Source organism: Rattus norvegicus, chromosome 13 (genome assembly GCF_021556685.1).
Source record: "Rattus norvegicus strain SHRSP/BbbUtx chromosome 13, alternate assembly SHRSP_T2T, whole genome shotgun sequence".
In the NCBI taxonomy this organism is placed as follows: domain Eukaryota; kingdom Metazoa; phylum Chordata; class Mammalia; order Rodentia; family Muridae; genus Rattus; species Rattus norvegicus.
Window position 1 is genome coordinate 34,800,765 of NC_141546.1, and position 24,868 is coordinate 34,825,632.

A 24,868-nucleotide genomic window follows, 5' to 3' on the forward strand; every position below is an offset into this window, starting at 1 on the left:
CCATATGGTTGAACAAATGGACAGACTCTTTCCTCATCAAATATTCTTCTTTAGTGTCTACCATTTCCTGGTAGAGATCAAGACTTCCTGGTACAGTCAAAGCTCCCTATTGCCTCCCTCAGTCCCAGCCCCTGTGAATCAATCTATCAATGATGGTTATAGCCTAGGATAGCTTAGTTCTGTCCAGCCTTAGACACATACCTTAGTTTTGGTTTAGGGGTTTTAAAAAAGATTTTAATTTTTGTTTTAACTATGTGTGGGGTTGGGAGGGCTTGAACATGAATGAGATGTCCTAAGAAGCCAGAAGAGGGACTCAAATATGCTGGAGATAGAGTTACAGGTGGTTGTGAACCACCTAACATGGGTACTGGAAACCAAACGTGGATCCTTAGCAAGAGCAACAAACATTCTTTTCTCCTGAGCCACCTCTCCAGGCCCTTGTCTTTTTTTTTTTTTTTTTTTTTTTTTTGAGAAAAGTTATCATTTTAGCCCTGGCTGGCCTAGAACTCACTATGTAATATGCCGCAGTCTCCCAAATGTTGCGCGCACACACACATATCTGGAATTATGTTTGGGTTCACCCCCTCAAGAGTTAAACAGAAGCCACTTGTTGCATCTTGCTCAAAAGTGTTGCCAGACTCTCGATGTACCCTAGGACATCATGGGAACTCAATAAGATTTGCTGAATGAATAAACAAACTAAACTACAGTTCTTTAACGACCTGAAATATCATATGTAGTGAATAAATATTTATTGAATGAAATACATAAGTGTAACTAAGGACAATACCTACCCGGGGCAGGGGCATTGAAAGAACGATTATAAGGATTAGTGAAATTATCTGCTTAATACAAGATTGTTCACACCTCCCCAAAACGAAGACTCCTTTCTAAATATGTGTAACAGAGCGACAAGTAGAACATCTTAGCCCATTCTTCCTTCCTGTATCTGGATGCCATTGATTTAGCTAAATATAAAGAGAAGTTAATTGGTTCATTGTTCTGGAGACTAGGAAGTCCAAGATAACAGGGTTGACATTTGAGGGGGCTCTTTAACCTGCATTATCACACCATGGAGGGAAGCCTAGAAAACCTGCTTTCACAGCACAGCCGTCTGTTCCCCAACACATAATCACTGCTGTTTAGTTGTTTTCTCTCAGAAACTTTGCCTCATGGACCTACAGAGACTCATAGGATAAAGGAAGATGAGGAGGTTCACCAGACTCCGTAAACTCAGGAAGTCATATGACTCATGAGGCCCCTCCCAAAGGTTATAGATAAATAGCAACGGTTGCTGAGAAGAATGCACTCTCCAATGGAGTGTTACCTGAAAGTTGTACAGGACCCTTGAGGAATGGAGTTTATGGAAGCTGTCACCTATGTTAACGTAGCTTCCCTGTGCTGCTTTAAGTCACACTCATTGGTTCATCGAGCTAGATGTGTAGACTCATTCCTTTGGTTTGTCATCAGTGTCTTATCCAGTGTGAATTGGTGCTCGTACACACCTCTGCAGGGAAGGTCACAGGCTGAGACTGTACAGGCACCTTGCCTTCATCTCCCACTGTGCAAAGTTTCTGCCTCTCACCTCTGCTCTGCTGAGGATGGTTCTAGTTTCTTTCTGTTATCACACACTCTGACCTAACAAACAAACAAACAAACAACAAACAAACACAGCACAACAACAAAAGTGGGAAGGAGGAAAGGGGTTATTTGGCTTACAATTCTAGGTCACAATCTATCATTGGAAAAAATTAGGGCGGTGACTCCAGGCAGGAACCTAGAGACAAGAAGCACGGAGAGATATTGCTTGTGGCTTGTGCTATGGCTCACTCACAGACTCATGTTTAGTAGCTTTCTACCGTAGCCAAAGACCCCCTGCCTAGAGATGCTGCTTCCCTCCTGCACCAGTTAACAATCAAGGCAATCCCCCACAGACATGGCCACCTGCCAATCAAGGCTTTCCCCTCAGATGACTCTAGTCTGTATCCAGTCGACAACTAAACCCAACTAGTGACCAAGCCAGCTCAGTGAGTCAACAGGGTCTCAAGGGTGGGAGGGAGGATTGAAAAAGAAGAAAACAATTAGACAAAATTATAACTGACTCCAGCCAGTGCTGCGGCTGAAGCAGCTTTAGTTCTCTCCAGCCTGCTTTTATATCATTCTGGTCTATCCAAAACACATGGTCGGTTTTTAGATCAAAGACAACATGATCAAGCGGAGTAAACAAGAAGGTCACACAAGATAGTAATTAAGTAAAGTAGTAAGCAAAAGGATCACACAAGGTAATAACTAAGCAAAATAGTAAACAAAGCCCCATGGTCATTGTTATTCTTATCTGAGCCTACTTCCTGTGCGAGCCTAGTGACAAATGCCAAATTCCTAGAAGTGGCACCAAAAACCCTCAACGAACTAGGACAAGAACCAAGTTCTCAAACGATGGAATTAGGAGATGCATTCTAACCATAGCACAGAGTAAGAGAAGACTTTGAACTCCCTTATGTCTTCCCAGCAAGAGAATGAAATTTTAACTGATGTATTTTTTTATGTCACACGTGTTTGATAGTCATAACATATCAATAAAGTTCATTCATCTTTCCTTCCATTAGATTAAGAAAAGACAAAAGAAAACATTGTCCAATTTAGTAATTAAAAAGATCCATCCAGTGGTTTTAAATGTCCACAAATTCTTTTGTGTCCCTTTCCTCAAGAGTATATAGCCTAATTATCTTCCCCTTAGGCATTCTGAACTTTGTTGTAATACGTGAATTGGAGGTTGTGATTTTCAGTCCTGGAGGTCAGGTCATACAAGGCTCAGTAGGTTCTAGCAGCAAGTTGTTCATTCACTCTCAGTCAGGTACAGCTCTGTTCTAGAGAAACAAACATATCCTGGTCAGAAACGGACTTCCAGGCAATATTTTACTTAGAAGTGATTCCCTCCAGCTCAGGAGGGTCTTCTCATACCTGTATCCCTGGCCAACATTTGGTCTATCTCCTCACAAAGGGCCTGCAGCCAAAGTCATTCAGTTAACCTGCTTTCAAACTTGACCTACAGACCCTGTGGTCTGTTCTAAGCCAGAACTTTTGTTTTGTTTTGTTTTGTTTTGTTTTGTTTTGTTTTGTTTTGTTTTTATGATGAGGCAGAACCTTCAACTCCACAGAGTTCAACCCTGTGAAATCAGAAGGCCTGTCCAGCACTCCTGGGCTCCTAACTCCTTTGCTTCTTCTGAAGGGTTCAGTCCTGGGCTGCTGAGGTCTGGTCTGGTGCAGGAGAGCATGCCTACCCCTCCCCCTGCTGTGACACCCTCCTTCCATCTTCTTTCCTGCTTTATTTGCAACCCCACTTTTCTTTGCTCCAGTGGCTTCATAACACTTGCCTCCGTGTTTTCATCATGGTAAGTCCTTGAAGAGATTAAACACCCTCAGGTCAAACAGGACCCTTGCCTTTCCCTTCGTTATTGGTACTGTGTTTTAAGACATAAGCTGTGACTGAACGGTTGGGAAGCTAGCTGAGCTGCCCATTGATTCGCTTTCCTCCTCTGCTCTTCAGTTTTATTTTTGTTTACCTCATAGATGGTTATAGAAATTTTAACTGTTTAATCGAAGTGGAAATTGACGTATAACATTATAAATGTAACATTTAAGATACATACACTTGTCACATATAGTAATCTATATGATAACGAATACACACACACACACACACACACACACACACACACACAAATTGGTGTATTTGGAAATAAGCATATGCCCATACAGCCATGAAACCACCTTCATTGTCAATGCTGTAAACGTTTTCACCACTTCCAAGAGTCTCCTCCCACATGGAAGGGTTCTTTGAAATTAGCATGACGGGCAATATGTACTTAATTTTTCTCCCATCCAATAAAAGACAACAACAACAAAAAAGGAAAGGTACTAGGGACCTGGAAAGATGGCTCAGCACATAAATCTGCTTGTCATGGAGCCTGTCAACTAGAGTATGATCTCAAGAACCCATAGGTGGAAAGGGAGACTAAGCCTGCAAGCTTTCTCTCAAACCCCGGCATAAGTGCTGGGGGCATATACACATAGAGTTTGTCTGTCTGTCTGTCTGTCTGTCTATCATCTATCTATTATCTATCACCTAGCTAGTATCTATCTATTAATCCATCATCTATTATCTATCTATCCATCTCTTCCCCCTCTCTCCCTCTAATATTCATTCACAATTAAGTAAAATATGAAATGAAATATCAAATGTCCTTTTTTGAATAACTAAAATTTTTAAAGGAGGGGCTGGAGCAACAGCTCCGAAGTTAGGAGCATTTGCTGCTCTTCCAGAGGACTGAGATTTGTTTTACAGAACACATGCAGTGTCTTACAGACAACTGTAACTCCAGTCCCAAAGATCTGATGGCACAAGCACACACATGTGGTACCTGGACAATCGCATAGGTAAAACACTCAAATACATTTAAAAAATTAAAGTTAACAGGCCTCAAAGACAACAATAACTGAAGAAGTGTCAACAAAAGATGGTAAAGGATTTTGGAGTCAGGTAGAAGAAGGGAAGCTTGTGGAGCAGAAGCAGCCCTAGCAGAGGACCTACAAAGGAAGAGCTAATAGCAGCCTTAATTTTCCTAAACACTCTTGAGATAACCCAGCGACTTTGAGGATGAAATTTCACAAAGACATAAAATATGTTCTAAGACTCTCTGGAGAAAAAGAACAATGAGGATAACTCATGAGCAGATAGTTCATGAATAGGTGGGTATGATAGGTAGATGATAGGTAGGTAGGTAGATAGATAGATAGATAGATAGATAGATAGATAGATAGATAGATCAATAGATAGATAGGTGATAGCAGATAAATAGATGATATATAACAGGTGGAGAGGGGGAGAGAGAGAGAAATGGAGAGGGAGACAGGGGGCTAGATAATAGGTAATAGGTGGAGGAGGGGACAGACACCTGTCTAGGTGAGAGAATTCACTATGGGATCTGGTTCACACACATGAAATGTGGGAAGTCATGTGGGCACAGAATAGGAAGCAAGAACATCCAAGAACAGGACAAGATGATGTCTCTCCTGCAGTGTTAGTGCAGATCTGCCCTTGCTCTACACTTTGTTTATGTAGTCCCTCAGCAGATCCGATGCCTATTCTGTACCACACTTACTCAGAGCGAAGGGTGTAGGACGGCTAGGTCTTCAAAGAAAACGTGGGACTGACTCATGGCATAGAAAGAGAGTGTTAGAGAATGCTACTGAAAGTAAAGGGAAAAAATGACACACTGAACCAAGGAATTCAAGAGGCTGAGTTATTTCCACTAAAATTAAGAAGCTTGATGAAGGTGCTGGGCGCAGTAATACATGCCTTCAACTGAAGCATTTGGGAGGCAGAGGCAGGCAGGTCTATGTGAGTTCCCAGTCAGCCAGGGCTACATAGTAAGACCCCTGTCACTGGAGACAGAGTGGGGGGAGGGAGAGAGAGAGAGAGATAGATAGATAGATATGGATGGACGGATGGACGGCAGGCAGACACATGTACACAGGAAAGCTGGTATCAGGTAGCCTGGGCTCTCAGATGGAGAAACTGCCCCACCCCAGAAGCTCAGGATGTTTATTATATCCAGTTGAACAGGGAGGGAGGATCAGTCAAACAGTGAACAGGGAGGTGGGGCTATGAGAGTACGGCACATTTATTGTACACTGTTGAACAGCAAGGCAGGATTATTCCATATGCCTGAACCAGGAGGAAGTGTTATAGAATCTCAGCATGTTTATTATCCATAGAATGCTCATTATATATAGTTGAACAGGACAGTGGGATTATTCCATACACCTGAATAAGGAGATGGGGTCATTACATAGAGCTAAGCAAGGGGGCAGCAATATTACAGACATCTGAACACTCAGACAGGATTATTATATACATCTGCCCACATAGACAGGATTATTATATATATCTGACCACATAGACAGGATTATTATATACATCTGAACATGCAGACAGGTTGAGCCAATCTCATTACGGACAGTATCTGGAGTAGTCTTCAAGATGTTTTACCTGGGGGCAGAGAAGAAGCTAAAATGAACATTTTCTGCACACGCTGTTAGTGTTCACACTCTGTCCCAAGGAAGGCTTTTCCATCCCTCTGAGCCTCACCCAGGGAAGGCTCTGCTATTCTGTGGGATCCAGGTCCTTGGCCTGACTGTGCCCATGTGAACAACACAGATTCACTCAGGACATCCACTTGTTCCTTCCAGTGAGTGGAAACATTGCACATAATAGCTATTGGCCTAACCAACAATTTCATTAGAATAGTACTGAGATAAGAAGAAAATGAGGCTTGTCTAGTCCCTGATTTTAGTGGGATTTGCCCACTCTCTCCCTACTTATTCAATATAGTTCTTGAAGTTCTAGCCAGAGCAATCACACAACAAAAGGAGGTCAAGGGGATACAGATCGGAAAAGAAGAAGTCAAAATATCACTATTTGCAGATGATATGATAGTATATTTAAGTGATCCCAAAAGTTCCACCAGAGAACTACTAAAGCTGATAAACAACTTCAGCAAAGTGGCTGGGTATAAAATTAACTCAAAGAAATCAGTAGCCTTCCTCTACACAAAAGAGAAACAAGCCGAGAAAGAAATTAGGGAAACGACACCCTTCATAATAGACCCAAATAATATAAAGTACCTCGGTGTGACTTTAACCAAGCAAGTAAAAGATCTGTACAATAAGAACTTCAAGACTCTGAAGAAAGAAATTGAAGAAGATCTCAGAAGATGGAAAGATCTCCCATGCTCATGAATTGGTAGGATTAATATAGTAAAAATGGCCATTTTACCAAAAGCGATCTTCAGATTCAATGCAATCTCCATCAAAATACCAATCGATTTCTTCAAAGAGTTAGACAGAACAATTTGCAAATTCATCTGGAATAACAAAAAACTCAGGATAGCTAAAACTATCCTCAACAATAAAAGGACTTCAGGGGGAATCACTATCCCTGAACTCAAGCAGTATTACAGAGCAATAGTGATAAAAACTGAATGGGGGTACAGAGACAGACAAATCGACCAATGGAACAGAATTGAAGACCCAGAAATGAACCCACACACCTATGGTCACTTGATTTTTGACAAAGGAGCCAAAACCATCCAATGGAAAAAAGATAGCATTTTCAGCAAATGGTGCTGGTTCAACTGGAGGGCAACATGTAGAAGAATGCAGATTGATTCATGCTTATCACCCTGTACAAAGCTTAAGTCCAAGTGGATCAAGGACCTCCACATCAAACCAGATACACTCAAACTAATAGAAGAAAAACTGGGGAAGCATCTCGAACACATGGGCACTGGAAAAAATTTCCTGAACAAAACACCAATGGCTTATGCTCTAAGATCAAGAATCGACAAATGGGATCTCATAAAACTGCAAAGCTTCTGTAAGGCAAAGGACACTGTGGTTAGGACAAAACAGAAACCAACAGATTGGGAAAAGATCTTTACCAATCCTACAACAGATAGAGGCCTTATATCCAAAATATACAAAGAACTCAAGAAGTTAGACTGCAGGGAGACAAATAACCCTATTAAAAAATGGGGTTCAGAGCTAAACAAAGAATTCACAGCTGAGGAATGCCGAATGGCTGAGAAACACCTAAAGAAATGTTCAACATCTTTAGTCATAAGGGAAATGCTAATCAAAACAACCCTGAGATTTCACCTCACACCAGTGAGAATGGCTAAGATCAAAAACTCAGGTGACAGCAAATGCTGGTGAGGATGTGGAGAAAGAGGAACATTCCTCCATTGTTGGTGGGATTGCAGACTGGTACAACCATTCTGGAAATCAGTCTGGAGGTTCCTCAGAAAATTGGACATTGAACTGCCTGAGGATCCAGCTATACCTCTCTTGGACATATACCCAAAAGATGCCCCAACATATAACAAAGACATGTGCTCCACTATGTTCATAGCAGCCTTATTTATAATAGCCAGAAGCTGGAAAGAACCCAGATGCCCTTCAACAGAGTAATGGATATAGAAAATGTGGTACATCTGCACAATGGAATATTACTCAGCTATCAAAAACAATGCCTTTATGATATTCATAGGCAAATGGTTGGAACTGGAAAATATCATCCTGAGTGAGGTAACCCAATCACAGAAAAACACACATGGTATGCACTCATTGATAAGTGGCTATTAGCCCAAATGCTTGAATTACCCTAGATGCCTAGAACACATGAAACTCAAGATGGATGATCAAAATGTGAATGCTTCACTCCTTCTTTAAAAGGGGAACAAGAATACCCTTGGCAGGGAATAGGGAGGCAAAGATTAAAACAGAGACAGAAAGAACACCCATTCAGAGCCTGCCCCACATGTGGCCCATACATATACAGCCACCCAATTAGACAAGATGGATGAAGCAAAGAAGTGCAGACCGACAGGAGCCGGATGTAGATCTCTCCTGAGAGACACAGCCAGAATATAGCAAATACAGAGGCGAATGCCAGCAGCAAACCACTGAACTGAGAACAGGATCCCCGTTGAAGGAATCAGAGAAAGAACTGGAAGAGCTTGAAGGGGTTCGAGACACCATATGTACAACAATGCCAAGCAACCAGAGCTTCCAGGGACTAAGCCACTACCTAAAGAGTATACATGGACTGATCCTGGACTCTGACCCCATAGGTAGCAATGAATATCCTAGTAAGAGCACCAGTGGAAGGGGAAGCCCTGGGTCCTGCTAAAACGGAACCCCCAGTGAACGTGATTGTTGGGGGGAGGGCGGCAATGGGGGGAGGATGGGGAGGGGAACACCCATAAAGAAAGCGAGGGGTTAGGGTGATGTTGGCCCGGAAACTGGGAAAGGGAATAACACTCGAAATGTAAATAAGAAATACTCAAGTTAATAAAAGAAAAAGAAAAGAAAAGAAAAGAAAAGAAAAGAAAAAAAGAATAAAATGAGGGAAGGGGGAGTAATGTACCATGTATGAAGTAAGAGGTTGGTGAACACTGTTAGAACTACAACAAACCAAACTAATACATTAAGGCTAGGGAGATGGCTCATTGCTTAAAGCACTTGTCACACTAGTATGAGGAACTGACTTCAAATCCCATCAAGTCACACAAACTTGGGCACAATAGCATGCTTTTGCAATTGCAATGCTTCTTTGGAAAGGGAGGGAATGGAGATAGAACCCCCAGAAGCTTGTAGTACAGCTAGCCTGACACGTACAACAGCAAACAACCAGAGATCCTGACTCAAGAAAGGTGCAACTCCAGGACTGTGAGCTAAGATTGTCCTCTGACCTCTCGGCACACGTCCTCTGGGTGTGGCCACATTCACACACACACACACACACACACACACACACACACACTGAGAGAGAAAGAGAGAGAGAGAGGGGGGGGAGAGAGAAAGAAAGAGAGAGAGAGAGAACACCTTATTTTTAATATGCACAAAGCAGCTCAATGGCTGGGCCACTCCCCAATTTCCATGTTGTCAATGCCTCCCTTCCAATATTCCTGAATTATTATTTACTAAAATCTGTGTTTCATCTCTGCTCTCCCAGAGCTAATCAGGGGACTGGCTCCTGGGGCCACTCTTACCCAGATTCTTACATGACTGTATGCTTTCTCTTCTGAATCTCTCAAGCTTGACGTTTCTGTTTCTCCATCATGGAGATTCTAAAAACTCTTCCTCCTTCATGGTCCCTTTGCCTAGGAAATCTGAAGTCCCAACTCTGACTCTCTGTCCAGCCATTGGCCACCAGCACCTTGACTTACCAATTAGGGCCAACTGGAGGCAGGGCCCCTCAGCGTCTTACAGGCAACTATGCAGTTTCCCGTGTGATTCTGGGAGCCAAATGAACACAAATAGTATTAGAACCAATCCACAACACACAGCTATTCATGTAACAAAAATGTTTTTATGACTATTTTAAAATAAAAATCAAATTTCCTGGTTTCTTTTGAAAACAAGAGGAAATTGCACTGCCGGGCCTGTGCTCTGGAAAGGAACAGTCTGAGGACTGAGCGTGGACACACAACCTTCTGTTCACCTTAAGCCCCACCATTCCCATGACAGCCAATTAGCTGTTCAGACTCTTAATGGTCTAATTTGAAGCCTGTGGTATGTAGTGCATGAGAACATACCTGGAAAATTACACAAGAAGAAAGAGAAGGTGCTAGAGAGATGGCCCAGTGGCTAAGAGCAAATGCAGAGGACCCTAGTTCTGTTTCAAACTCCTGTATCTGCCTGCTCACAACCTCAGGTCCAGGGTGTCTGACGATACTTTGGCCCCTGCAGACACTACCTTCACGCGTACAAACATGTGCATGCGTGTGCACATACACACAAAGGTGGGTGACAGGGGGTGGGTAAAACGAGTCATTGGCAGCCAAAGCAGCTAGTATTAGTTCTGTAATGAGCCTTTAGCTAGGCAATGTTGTCCCTAGTGACTGAGGGAGGTGGGGATGAAATGCTTAGCATTTGCTCACATTGACTGCTGCCTCTTCTACAAGTCTACTCTTCTACAAGGATTTGCCCACTGGCCTCATTAACCAATGGTCAGCTGTATCAAGATACCCCTGGGGGTTGGGGTGAGATAACTTAGTCCATCAGACTGGATCTGAGTTCAATCTCCAGTTCCCTCGTTTAAGAAAAGCTGAATGTGTTGGGTGGTAGGGAACAAGGTGGCATTTGGTAATTCTTGAGCTAGAGAGCTGAGACAGCTAGATCTCTGAATAGGAGAGCCAGTCTAGCCTATTGGATGAGCTCAGGACAAAGGAGGAAGCCTGTCTTAATACAAAGGTGGGAGCTAGAGAGATAGCCCAACAGTTAGGAGGGCATGCTCTCCTTGTAGAAGACAACAGTTCAGTTCCCAACGCTCATAACCATCTGTAACTCCAGCCCCAGGGGTTCTGACACCCTCTTCTGGATTTCCCAGACACTTGCATTCATACCTGAGTGAGCACGAGTGTTCTCGCACACACACACACACACACACACACACACACACACACACACACACACACACACACTCTATAGACTGGGCTTTGCTTTTCCCAGGCATAGCTAGCTTCTACTTTTAACCTTTACTAGTAAACCACATATCTCTTCACTAAGGAAGAAGCCAAAGATCTGAATTCCTTCCCAGATGTCAGAGGGACACAAGGGATTCCCTAGCTTGGGAGTTCCTTAGAATGGGCAAACCTGGGCTGGCAGCAGTGGGTGGGCCTTAAGGACAAACAGTCCTGGGAGGTCCCTGCTCGATAGCACATTGAGAGATCTCTGAGGCTGGGGTCTGCTTAAATTATCCTCGTTTCCCAGAGTGACGCAGAGTCATCATTTTCTGTTCCTGGCTGCAGCGCAAACCTTTCATTTGGAGCTGATGGACTGTGTGAAAACAGGAGTACACAGGCCATTCATTCCGAGCTCTGTCAGCCAGGAGAGCAGCATGCCTGGCAGAGGCCATTCAGAGGGAAGCCCTGTGTTCAGCTCACCAAACAGAACCAGTCCTTCAGCCTGAGGATCCCTTGCTTCCCTTCCTCTCCTCTTTCTTCAAGGCCAGCTGTTGTGTTTTCCACCCTTTGATGTAAAGCAGTTCTCATAGGGTGATGTGTTTGTATAATACCCAGACACAAAATCTAATTCTCTCTAGAATCCCCATCTTGCTGTTACAGTAGGAGAGGGGCCCTCCAAGCTGCCAACACAGTTGTCGATTTCAGCAGGGCTCAGGGCACTGGTAGCACACCACCATGTTCTGTACACTCAGAATGCTAACCACTTTTACAGAGGTTTTTGGGGAAGGCATTGCTCAGAAAATCTTACAGTGCATATTCTTTCCAGATGTGAGGGTGAGCTGGCTCCAACATCTGCCACCCAATACATATTTGTAATACTTTATGGCACTTTCTGTTTACAAGGCTGCACTTCTCTGGATGGACAGCCCCTCGTGGGCCAAGACTGTCTTAGGCTGAGCAGATGGAAAACAAGCCAAGGTCTGTAGAATAAATGGACCATGCTCACTAATTGATTTATTAAGTGTGGCAAGGGTCAGGGTTGCTGGAGAAAAATACTCAGTGTGCATTTCTACCTAGGGAATCCTGGGATTTGGAGGTGGTACTCTGAGGTCATCCTCCATTAGCTCACCCTTGGCCTTCTAGGAGAGATGAGAGAATTTGGACACACTCCATTTGGATTTCAGGACTTCAGAGGTTTGGTTAACATTGGAAGGAAACAATGGAAAAGGAGCAAGGACTGAGCGCCAACTGCATACCAGGCATGACACAAGATAATGCTGTCATTATGAGATCTGTATTATCCCTTCTGTTTACACAGGAATAAAGCAGGACTGGCACAAGAACTTCTCCAGAGAAAGGGGTTAGATGAGACCATTTGCACTGGCTTTTCTGACCAGTGATCTCTGTCTCTGTTTCTGTTTCTGTCTCTGTCTCCCCCCCCATTTCTCTCTCTCTCTCCCTCTCTCTCTCTCTCTCTCTCCCTGTCTCTTTCTGCCTCTATCTCCCTCTCCTTCCCTCTGTGTGTGTGTGTGTGTGTGTGTGTGTGTGTGTGTGTGTGTACAGAGAGATACCACAGTACACAAGTGGTGATCAGATAACAAACTCACCTCCCATGTTGTTTGAGACAGCTTGCCGTTCACCATTGCACATCTCAGATGGTCTGGCCTAGCAGCTTCCAGAGGTACACCTGTCTCCTTGCCCATCCTTCCATAGAAACATGTGGGTTGCAAAATCATCGTACTGCACTTTGCTTGATATATGTGCTAAGGATATATGAACATAGGTCCTCAGGCTTTCGCAGCAAACCTTTAACTCACTGAGTCACTTCCCTGCCTCCCCACATGCTTATTCTTACTATATTCTTTTTGAGAATGATATTAAGAGTTAAATCAGACAGAGATCACTATAATCAAAGTCAGGGAGAGGCTGAGGCTGATGCTAACCAGAAAAGCCATATGTGTGACGTACTTTGAGAGCTTGGGGACAAGAGACCTTTATCTTTGATTTCCAGAAAGTTATGGTTGAGGCATCATAAGTCAGAAGCAATTAGGAAGGCTGGGGAGATGGCCAGTGGGCTAAAGTATTTGCCTCACAGTTCTGAGGGCCTCCGTTTAGGTCCCTAGAAGCTGTGTAAAGGCAAGGGCGGTAGTGAATGTCTCTAATCCCAGTCTGGCTGTGAGAGGTGAATACAAGAGTCTCCTGAAGGTCACAGACTGGCTGGTCTAGTGTATGCAACAGAGAGCAAGAGACCCTGTTTCAAAAAGGCTGAAGGTGAGGTACAATACCCAATGTTGCCCTGTGACCCCCACACAAGTTCAGACACACACATCACACACATATATGCATTATACACATGCCCACCACATATACACATATGCATACACTCATGCACATATGCACATAATGTATATATCACACAGCATTATTAGACATGTTTTATATTTCCTATAATGTTGTTGCTTCAGCTTGAATATCCCATTCAAAAGAGATCTGAGCCACTATATGGGAATAAGTGGACTTTTTTTTTGCCTTCCTTTTGCTGGTCCTGATTTTAGCTAGAATATTTTCTTTTCCTATTCACATTCAGAAATCTCTTCAAAGATTCTCTAGGGAAACAGCCAAGGACGTTCCCAAACCCCCAAATTTGTGACTGGAAATTTTATCTAAAGTGCTGGCTTTTTCTTGAATCACATTTCCTGAAGCCACAAATTTCCCATTCAGAATTCCCACCAAACACTTACCACTTTATTGCTTAAATTCAAACGTACATGGTCATTCCTGACAAAAATACTCAGTCTGCTTTTCCTCTCTGCCAGGGGAGAATTAAGTCTTATTGAAGTCATTAGCTCTGTAAGTCAGACTGTAGTTCAAGTCTGTGGCTTAGGACAGTTGCAAATGCTACTATGCCATAGACCATTCAGGTCATTCCCCTTTCCCAGCTAGTACTTAGCAAAGGCCTTGTTAATTGTGATATTTTCCGAAAATCTACGTCACAGTGGCAAACTGGTGGACCATGTCACCATGTGACATTACCTGGGAGCTATGAACAAATATCTATTCAATACCAAATAAAGCAAACCAACAGCAGATAAGAGAAATGATTACACCCAACTATAGCTTGGTGAGCCAGTCAGTTTATTAGGACTACTTGCAGGACATGGGTGACTCAGAGGCAGTGGTATCACACAAAAGTTCACATAGTTTGGGTGAAGACTCATGTAAGTTCCATTTCTGGAACTCCTTGCACAACTTGCAGACACCTTCACAGGTTAGAGTCTCTTCTTTCCAATAATTTTTTGCTGCCTATATAATTTGAGGAAGAAGTGGCTTTTATGAATCTTATACGTTTCAGGGATTTCCTGGAACTTGTGAGTTGTTTGTTTCCTAAGCCTTAATGACCCTCCCTTCAAGATGCAATGTTTCCATTTTGGAAGGACATTACTTCACAGTGTATGGTCTAGGTCCATCCCACTGGCACATTTCCCTTGGTCACTATCATATTTGGAAGCACTGCCTGACTGCCAAGTCTTGGAAGGTTTCTAAGAAATAATATGAATATTTAGCTTCTCTCAAAAACTTGAACTATAGATCTGGCCAGTTAGAGAAGTGAGGTAGCTACTGCATGCCTGAGCCAATCATACCTCGGGTTTCCATGGTCATTCTTCATTGTCTTGTAGGAAGTCTGTGCCTATCATCTTCAGCCTTGTGATCTCGCATCAGTCCTAGACTGTTTATTTTTCTTGAAAATTCACACGCACGCACACATACACACACACACACACACACAGAGAGAGAGAGAGAGAGAGAGAGAGAGAGAGAGAGAGAGAGAGAGAGAGAGAGAATGCGAGGATGCATAGGACAAAGATCACCATCAGGTATCCCGCAGTCAAATTGTTTTTTTGGTATATCGTCTCTCACTAACCTCACCAAGTCACCTAGGCTGTCTTTCCAGCAAGTCCCAGGGATTCTCTTGTACCTACCTCTCCAGCACTGGTATTTCAGAATGCAACACAACACCACACCCATGTGTGGGTTCTCTGGATCAGCTCAGGGCATTATGTTAATGCTACAGGCGCATTACAGACCAGGTTTTCTCCTCTGCATCCTAATCGCATTTTTGACTCGAGATATTTTCAATAATAAACCTTTTAGCTACAGCTATTGCAAGCTGAGATATGCATCTTGTACGTTCTTGTATCTGTCTCCTACCATGAGATGCATATGTGCCTGAGGAAACGGCCCCTCCATTCCCAACACACAGGTGGCATGGAGAGACGAAGCAAGTGAGAAGGTTAGATGCTCAAGCACGCTTGTATTTCAGGGACAGCAGACAACTTTTAAGCCTAAATATATCCCATGACATTTTCAAAAATGTTTGTGCCCACACAGTATTAAAAAGTAATCCTTGGTTGTTGATGTGTGGGCAATTTAAATGTAAGTTTAAATTTAAAGTGAGATTTATTGATGATCTGAAACTCGGGGCTGTTATTGCCAGCCCTAACATAGAACATTGCCTGGAACTTTACATGTCTTCATAACATTTTGTGAAATGCATGAATACAGAAATATATGAATAATTGACAGCTCAGTGGCTTAAGTTGGCTGTGAGTGGCTACGTTTGATAATCTGTGCAATGGAAGAAGAGGATAAGAGAAGAAATGGGAGGGAAGAAGGGAGGAGAACAAGAGGGGAGAGGAGAGTAGGAGAGAGGAGAGGAGAAGAGGGAGAGGAGGAGAGGGAGAGGAGAGTCCCTTGGCATTAGGACAAAGATGGTGCCCTAATTAGAATTCATTTCATAACCAGGGCTCATTTTTGGGCAACCAATTTTACTTCTGTTTATGTTTCTGTCTTCACATCAAAGCACTGGGTTACGCAAGGTCTGATGCCCTGATCTGAGCCAGCAAAGACTGCTGAGATTTGAACAGGGAATTTTTTAATGCTGGAACAGCACACAGTAACTATGCATCTGGTATTGGGGCAGCTCTTCCTGCCTCTCATCAGCTCTTTAGAGGCAGGCAGAACAGGACTGGTAGGCCTCCGTTTATTTATGGAGAAACGGAGAGGCTAAATGATTTATTCAAGATTGCACAGCTTGGAACTGATAAAGGAGCACTTTGAACTGAGCTTTCTAGCTTCCAGGCCAAGTGCCTTCCACTGGATCGCATTACCTCCCTAAATATGAGCCCTAACTATTCACTAAGCAGAGCCCCTTCCTTAAGCCAGAAAGGATTCACATATGTAAACAAAGGTTCAGTCCGCAAGCCTGCCCAGTACCCACCCTTCCTGGCTGTGGATGTCGGCCAATTCTGGCTCCTGCTATGAAAGATTTCGGATAAAGAGCGCATCCCTTTAAATACTTTGTCCAATGTAAAAGACAATCAATTTTACATTCAGTCAGCTTCAAATGCTCTTATTTCACAAAGCTGGCTCCACAGCCGACCAGAAGACTGTAGACAGCATCTAAATTTGGGCTTTAAAATCTGTTTCCAAGTATTAATTTTGAGTGGAAACAATTTTGGTTGAATTCGGGGATTATAAATATTCCCCAAGAGTTTTGGGGCTCTTGGCCGCTGTCTCCAAGTCTCACTCTGGTTTCAACCTAGGGGGCTGTTAGATCAGAAGTAGACAGCCTTGGCATGTAGCTGCACCATGCGCCTGTAGCTGTCTTGAAAACATGATCTAGAAATGTTGATATTATAAATGACCATTTTTTCCAAAATAAGATTTGCAGAGTTGAAAGTGAACTCGGATGCCAAAAAGTCTTCGAAGGACAATTTCCATTCAGGGAGATCCGGTTACCTAGCTCCTAGAAAAGTACAAAGACATTCCTTAGGGCAGCAATCCACACAGTGTTGGAGGGGAAACAATGAGCACTGTGGAGACACAGGATGTGCGAGTCTTTGGATGAACTAACTTCACCCATCCATACAGGAGCCATGGGTAATTTTAAACAGACAGACAACTGAAGAAAGTCTCCCAATGTCACTTACAGTGGGGTGATGCCCCAGGTAAACACAAAAGAGCTTAAGACCAGCTGTGGATAGAAATTCTGGTAGATAGTATGCTAAGGAGGGTTAGTTAAAGATGAGTGAAGCAAGCCAGTTCTGACTTTTTTTTTTAAAGATTTATTTTATGTCTATGAATATACTGTCACTGACTTCTAACACACCAGAAGAAGGTATCAGATCCCATTATGGATGGTTGTGAGCCACCATGTGTTGCTGGGAATTGAACTCAGGACCTCTGGAAGAGCAGTCAGTGCTCTTAACCACTGAGTCCTCTCTCCAGCCACCCAGTTCTGACTTCTAAGGCAGGAGTTCAAATCTAAGTCAAACTTCATGAACATATCGTGGTTGAAATCATGATGGCTGAACTTTTCGTAAGAGGACCTCTTGCTTGGAGGACCTCTGTGTGCCTGTGAACTTAACCAACATGTATGAAAAAATGACCCCAGGGCTGCTGTGTGCGGCCTGTAGCATCATGATTATTGTGTGATGGTGTGGCATTTGAAGTTTGGTGGATGGAAAGAATAAGGCAGAACCTTTAAAGACAGAGATTCAAGAATCCAGCAGCTCAAGATGGAGGGAGAGAGAGGAGCACCCCCAGCAATAAATCCTGGCAGCCAAGTAGGTGATAATGGATGGAATTCTTGCCTATTTTCTCACCTAGAAGGTGAACAATTGGCAGGAACATTGAATCTTATCATAAAGTCTCCCAGGGGAGAACCAACCTGGATACAAGAGGCAGAGCTTAAGGGTCCAAGGTTGGCAGGACAGCAACAGTACTGTAAAGACAATGACTTAATTGGGGGTGTAACTACCAGTGATTGCCACAAATGGAGCTCCAATTGTTCCTTCAGAGGCCTCAGCTGACCACTCAGGCAGCTCTCATTCCTAGGTTGCCCCTTCCCAGTTATCCTTAAGGCACAGGACACAGACTTTTCTGACCATTTCCAGGGGACAACTGAGTTCTGCCAATGTTTATGTCAGCTGGAGGAATGGTTTATTCCACCTTAAATGGGGGTCCAGGATTGGAGCTATACCTGGATCTAGTTCTTTATACCACTGGGGATTTACGTGTCTGACTGGTTGTTACTGGTGACAGGGCATGTTGCAAGATGAATTCTACCAGCAGATGTGGACCATTCTACCCAAAAAGCCAGCCATCAGGATACTCATGGAGGTACAGTCAACACTCCAGTACTGTCTTCTGTGATCTCAATCTACATTTTCTTCAAAGAAATGTAGCTGAACTGCCTTGTCTAAAGGTGATAACAAGCGAATGTCTTATCACAGCTAAAATGGAACAATGGATTGTTTCCTACCGCAAGAGAACAACTAGTAAAATAATTAGTTGAAATTTCCTCCTATGCTCATTTTATTGCACTGTGTTATTTTAGAAAGTCTCACTCTTACATTTTGTCGTTAGATATATATTCTATGACATAATTAGTTGAGAGCAAGACTCTCAAAGACCCATGAATCAGAGTCTACTGTTATTAGTCAGAATATTTTATTTGAAGCAAATGTGTTAAGCCTTGTGACACAAGCCTATGTGTAAACTAAAACTGCTTAGGAGAATGACAAGATCAAGACCCAACTGAAAACTTAGCAAGACTCTCTCTCTCAGGAAAGTTTTAGGTGAAAGGGGTATGGAGATAGATAGATAGATAGATAGATAGATAGATAGATAGATAGATAGATAGATAGATAGATGGGATAGATGATAGATAGATAGATAGATAGATAGATAGATAGATAGATAGATAGATAGATAGATAGATAGATAGATAGATGGGATAGATGATAGATAGATAGATAGATAGATAGATAGATAGATAGATAGATAGATAGATAGATAGATAGATGGGATAGATAGATAGATAGATAGACAGAGGTTGAATAGATGATAAATTATAGACAAATGAAGATAGATGATAGACAGATAGATAATAGACAAATACATACATGCATACATATATCTATACATGCATATATACATGCATAATAGGTAGTTGACTGATAGGAGATGAATACAAAATAGGTAGATCAAACACATTTAAAATTTATTGACAGAGATTCTCAGCCTCTACTTTCTTGATTTATTTTCATTTTGCTCAGCCTTTTTCCCCTCTAAATATTTATTACCTATGAGCACGTTATACTATCTCCCGTTTTTCTCCACTATGATAGCATGTTGCATGCAGACAGAGACTGTGCCCTGTTTGCTCACAGATACATCCTAAAATCCCAGAATATTCCCTGCACACACTTGTCACTTTGGTATAAGAGCCACTATAGTTCGTGATTAAGACAGAACTGCTCTTCAACTCCTCACGGATATGCTTACAGCCGGATCTCATCAGAGGACATTTTCTTCATCTCATTTTCTTCAGTCCATCCTCAGAGCAGTCTGGAAATCCCAATCCTAAGCCCACTCAGGACATCCTATGAAGACAGCCTGGTGAGGCTCAGGGGGTACTGCACCATTCATCAAATTCCTAGTCTTTCTTTTGCCATTGTCTTCGTCCCCAAGCTTTGAGTACATGTTAGCATTTGTGAAGGAGGCAGGGGCCTCCCTTATCAGCCAGAGGCAAGGAGGCTGATGCATTCCATATGTTCTGTCTTCTAGGACTTTCTCCCCTACTGTGTTGACATTGCCTTCACTGCCACCAGTGTTGATCAAAGGCCAGATCTCCTGTCAAGAGACATCGGACTGAGTGGAAGATCTCCTTGATACCCTTCTAATAAAGGGTACAAATTCTTCCCAGAGATCCTGGACAGCAAAAACTGTTCCTTTATGGAATGTCACCACCTGGCACAGCCATCTCTCACTTAAGCCAAAGAAAATTCAAACACACCCCAAAACAGCTAGTACACTGTGGAAAGGGAAACTCTAATGGCTTCCTGTTGTAGTTTAAATGTAAAATGTTCCCCCACAGCCTCATGTATTTAAATTGGTGATGCCATTTGGGAAAGCACTGTGATCTTTAGGGTTTGCACCTTGATGGAAGAAGTGCGTCACTGGGGGCGGGCCTTGAGAAGCCCAGCCCGACTTCCTGTTTACTCTACATGATTTGTGACTATGAATGTAATGTGCCAGCTGTCCTCTGGCTCCAGCTGCCACATCCCCTCTGCTGTGATGGAGCATAGGCCCTTGAACTGAATAAACAACCAAGTCCCAACTCACCAAAATCCCTAAGCAGTAAGGACTTGCCCTATAATAATTTCACTAATAAATGTCCATGAAAAATGGTTAAAACCTTCGGGGATATCCAATCTTTTGACATCATGAAATGGTAATGTCATCTACAAATGGTCTGGGTAGGATCTGAAGCTACAGGAGAGCAGAAGATACCTGAGATTCACAATTGCATGTTGGTACAAACCTGCCAAATGACAGGTCTCCAACTTGAGATGGTTTGGCTTACATTTTTCAATTTTATTGTGGTACAAGATTGATGAGCATCCTGTAAGAACTATTCTTCAAATCTTTCATCTGGATCCTTTCTGAGACTAGTCTTTTTATACAGCGAGCCACATTCTACCGTGGACTACTTGTAAGTTGTGATGCTCTGTCAATCATATTGTTACATGCTTTTTGACACAATGGCAGTTTTAATTTATGGATGTTCATGAGGATGTAATTCAGTTCTAAGTCAAAAAGCAGTTTACTTCTTTGACAATATTGTTAATTAAACAGGGAATATGCACTGCAGCTGCCTGCTTTCCTTCCTTTTCCCCCTCTCCTTCCTTCCTTTTCCTCCTTTTATCTTAAATATCTCCTATATCTTGAAGAGAAAAACATACTCTCAATAAAAAACTACCATCTCCCATAGTTGTATTAGATGCTGGCTTGAGTCAAGACAACAGATTTGCAAGTTGAAGTTGATGTGTTTATGGGCACTCTACTTAAATGTGGCAACGTGCAGTGTCTAATCAGAGAGGAAAGAGAACACTCTCACCATTCCGAGGCCCCTGAAATAGTATTTTAGGCATAATCAGAAGCAAAACTGCCTGGAAGTTATTTATAGGCATGGATAAACATTTGAGAACCTGCAGATACACTAGGGTTTACACTTTTCCCACAAAAGATCAACATTTGTCTAAGTCAACTTGCATGCCTGCTGTGGAGGCATGCAGATGGGAAAATGTTGACATGGTGAACAGAGCCAAGAGGTGTAAGATTTAAGGCCATTATTGCTCACTGTCAAGACCAATGACTCATCAAGGTAGGGGAGATTGGTATAAACACAGAAGCACTATTCCCTGGCAATAGAAGCTCAAGAGAGACCTCTGCCAATTATTTAGGATCTTGGTTATCTGGACGATGCGATTCATTGCTCCTTGGCTGTGATGTCCTTAAAAGAATAGAATTGTGTCCCTCTGAAAAGTGCAGCTCAGACAAGGCTTCTACGCATAACACACACATTTCCCAATACAATGAACTCAAGTAAGGAAGGTGAGAATAGGCATGTTTGCAAACCTCTTGTCTTATAGAAATGCACACATTGTAAGACCCACCAAGACATAACAACAGGATTAATGCTTTCTTAGAAGATGGCTTAGACCACTGCCAGAAATAGCAGAACAAGGTAACACCAGAGACAACCTGATGGCGAGAGACAAGCACAGGAACCCAAACAACAGAAACCAAGACTTCATGGCATCGATGGAGCCCAAAACTCCCACCAAAGCAAACACTGAATATCCAAACACACCAGAGAAGCAAGATCTAGATTTAAAATGACATTTGATCATGATAATGGAGGACTTTAAGAAAGACATAAAGAACTCCCTTAGGGAAATGCAGGAAAACACAAGTAAACAAGTAGAAGCCCTTAGAGAGGAAACACAAAACTCCCTGAAAGAATTACAGGGAAACACAATCAAACAGGTAAAGGAATTGAAAATGGAAATAGAAACAATAAAGAAAGCACAAAGGTAGAAAATCCTGGATATAGAAAACCAAAGGAAGAGACAAGGAGCCATAGATACAAGCATCACCAACAGAATACAAGAGATAGAAGAGAAAATCTCAGGAGCAGAAGATTCCATAGAAATCATCGACACAACTGTCAAAGATAATGTAAAATGGAAAAAGCTACTGAACTAAAACATACAGGAAATCCAGGACACAACGAGAAGATCAAACCTAAGGATAATAGGTATAGAACAGAGTGAAGACTCCCAACTCAAAGGACCAGTAAATAGCTTCAGCAAAATTATAGAAGAAAACTTCCCTAACCTAAAGAAAGAGATGTCCATAAACATACAAGAAGCCTACAGAACTCCAAATAGATAGGACCAGAAAAGAAACTCCTCCTGTCACATAATAGTCAAAACACCAAATGCACAAAACAAAGAATGAATATGAAGAGCAGTAAGGGAAAAAGGTCAAGAAACATATAAAGGCAGACCTATCAGAATCACACCAGACTTCTCACCAGAGACTATGAAAGCCAGAAGATCCTGGACAGATGTCATACAGACCCTAAGAGAACACAAATGTGAAGCCAGATTACTATTATCCAGCAAAACTCTCAATTAACATAGATGGAGACACCTAGATATTCCATGACAAAACCAAATTTACACAATATCTTTCTACAAATCCAGCCCTACAAAGGACAATAAATGGTAAAGCCCAACATAAGAAAAGCAAGAAACTAATCGTTTTGCAACAAAACAAAGAGAAGACACGCACACAAATATAATCTCATATCCAAATACAAAGATAACAGGAAACAACAATCACTATTCCTTAATGTCTCTCAACACCAATGGACTCAATTCTCCCCCCAAAAAGACAAAGATTAACAAACTGGATACATAATGAGGACCCAGCATTTTGCTGCCTACAGGAAACACACCTCAGACAAAGAGAGACACTACCTCAGAGTTAAAGTCTGGAATATAACTTTCCAAGCAAATGGTCTGAAGAAGCAAACTGAAGTAGCCATTCTAATATCGAATAAAATCTATTTTCAACCAAAAGTCATCAAAAAAGATAAGGAAGGGCACTTCTTATTCACCAAAGGGGAAAATCTACCAATCTATGCTCCAAATACAAGGGTACTTACATACATAAAATAAACCTTACTAAAGCTCAAACACACATTGCATCTCACACAATAATAGTTGGAGATTTCAACACCCCACTCTCATCAATGGACAGATCATGGAAACAGAAATGAAACAGAAACATAGACAGACTAACAGAAGTATGAACCAAATGGACTTAACGGATATTTATAGAACATTCTATCCTAAAAAAAAAGGATATACCTTCTTCTTACCACCTCATGGTACTTTCTCTAAAATTGACCATATAATTGGCCATAAAACAGGCCTCAACAGATACAAAAAGATAGAAATAATCCCATGTGTCCTATCAGACCACCAAAGGCTAAAGCTGATCTTCAATGACAATAAGGGAAGAACGTCCACATATGCATGGCAGTTGAACAATGCTCTACTCAATGATAACCTGGTCAAGGAAGAAATTAAAGACTTCTTAGAATTTATTGAAAATTAAGGTAAAACATACCCAAACTTATGGGACACAATTAAAGCTGTGCTAAAAGGAAAACTCGTAGCTCTGAGTGCCTGCAGAAAGAAACAGGAGAGAACATATATCAGCAGCTTGACAGCACAACTAAAAGCTCTAGAACAAAAAGAAGCAAATACATCCAGGAGGAGTAGAAGGCAGGAAATAATCAAACTCAGAGCTGAAATCAACCAAGTAGAAACAAAAAAGGACTGTACAAAGAATCAACAGAACCAAAAGCCGGTTCTTTGAGAAAATCAACAAGATAGATAAACCCTTAGCCAGACTAATGAGAGGACACAGAGAGTGTGTCCAAATTAACAAAATCAGAAATGAAAAGGGAGCCATAACAACAGAATCAGAGGAAATTCAAAAAAATCATCAGATCCTACTACAAGAACCTATATTCAACAAAACTTGAAAATCTGGAGGAAATGGACAATTTCCTAGACAGATACCAGGTACCGAAGTTAAATCAGGAACAGATAAACCATTTAAACAATCCCATAACTCCTAAAGAAATAGAAGCAGGCATTAAAAGTCTCCCAACCAAAAAGAGCCCAGGTACAGACAGGTTCAGTGCAGAATTTTATCAGTCCTTCATAGAAGACCTCATACCAATACTATCCAAATTATTCCACAAAATTGAAAAGGATGGAGTGCTACCGAATTCCTTCTATGAAGTCACAATTACTCTTATACTTAAACCACACAAAGATCCAACAAAGAGTGAGAACTTCAGACCAATATCCTTTATGAATATCGAAGCAAAAATACTCAATAAAATTCTTTCAAAATGAATCCAAGAACACATCAAAGCAATCATCCATCATGATCAAGTATGTGTCATGCCAGGCATGCAGGGATGGTTTAATATACAGAAAACCATCAACATAATCCACTATGTAAACAAACTCAAAGATAAAAACCACATGATCATTTCATTAGATGCTGAGAAAGCATTTGACAAAATTCAAAACCCCTTCATGATAAAAGTCCTGAAAAGAACAGGAATTCAAGGCCCATACCTGAACATAGTAAAAGCCATATACAGCAAACCTGTAGCTAACACTAAACTAAATGGAGAGAAACTTGAAGCAATCCCACTAAAATCAGTAACTAGACAAGACTGCCCACTCTCTCCCTACTTATTCAATATAGTTCTCCAAGTCCTAGTCAGAGCAATCAGACAACAAAAAGAGATCAAAAGGATACAGATTGGAAAGGAAGAAGTCAAAATATCACTATTTGCAGATGACATGATAGTATATTTAAGTGATCCCAAAAGT

General features: G+C 41.9%; 1 long non-coding RNA gene across 1 annotated transcript in view; it reads left to right on the forward strand.

Annotated features, from left to right (window-relative positions):
* LOC120096233 (uncharacterized) overlaps window positions 1-20,747 on the forward strand; it is a 37,320-nt gene extending 16,573 nt beyond the window's left edge. Inside the window, exon 2 of the long non-coding RNA XR_015635464.1 lies at window positions 19,662-20,747. This is a non-coding gene — a long non-coding RNA (uncharacterized LOC120096233). The remainder of the gene's footprint in view (window positions 1-19,661) is intronic.
* The last annotated feature ends 4,121 nt before the right edge of the window (window positions 20,748-24,868 follow it).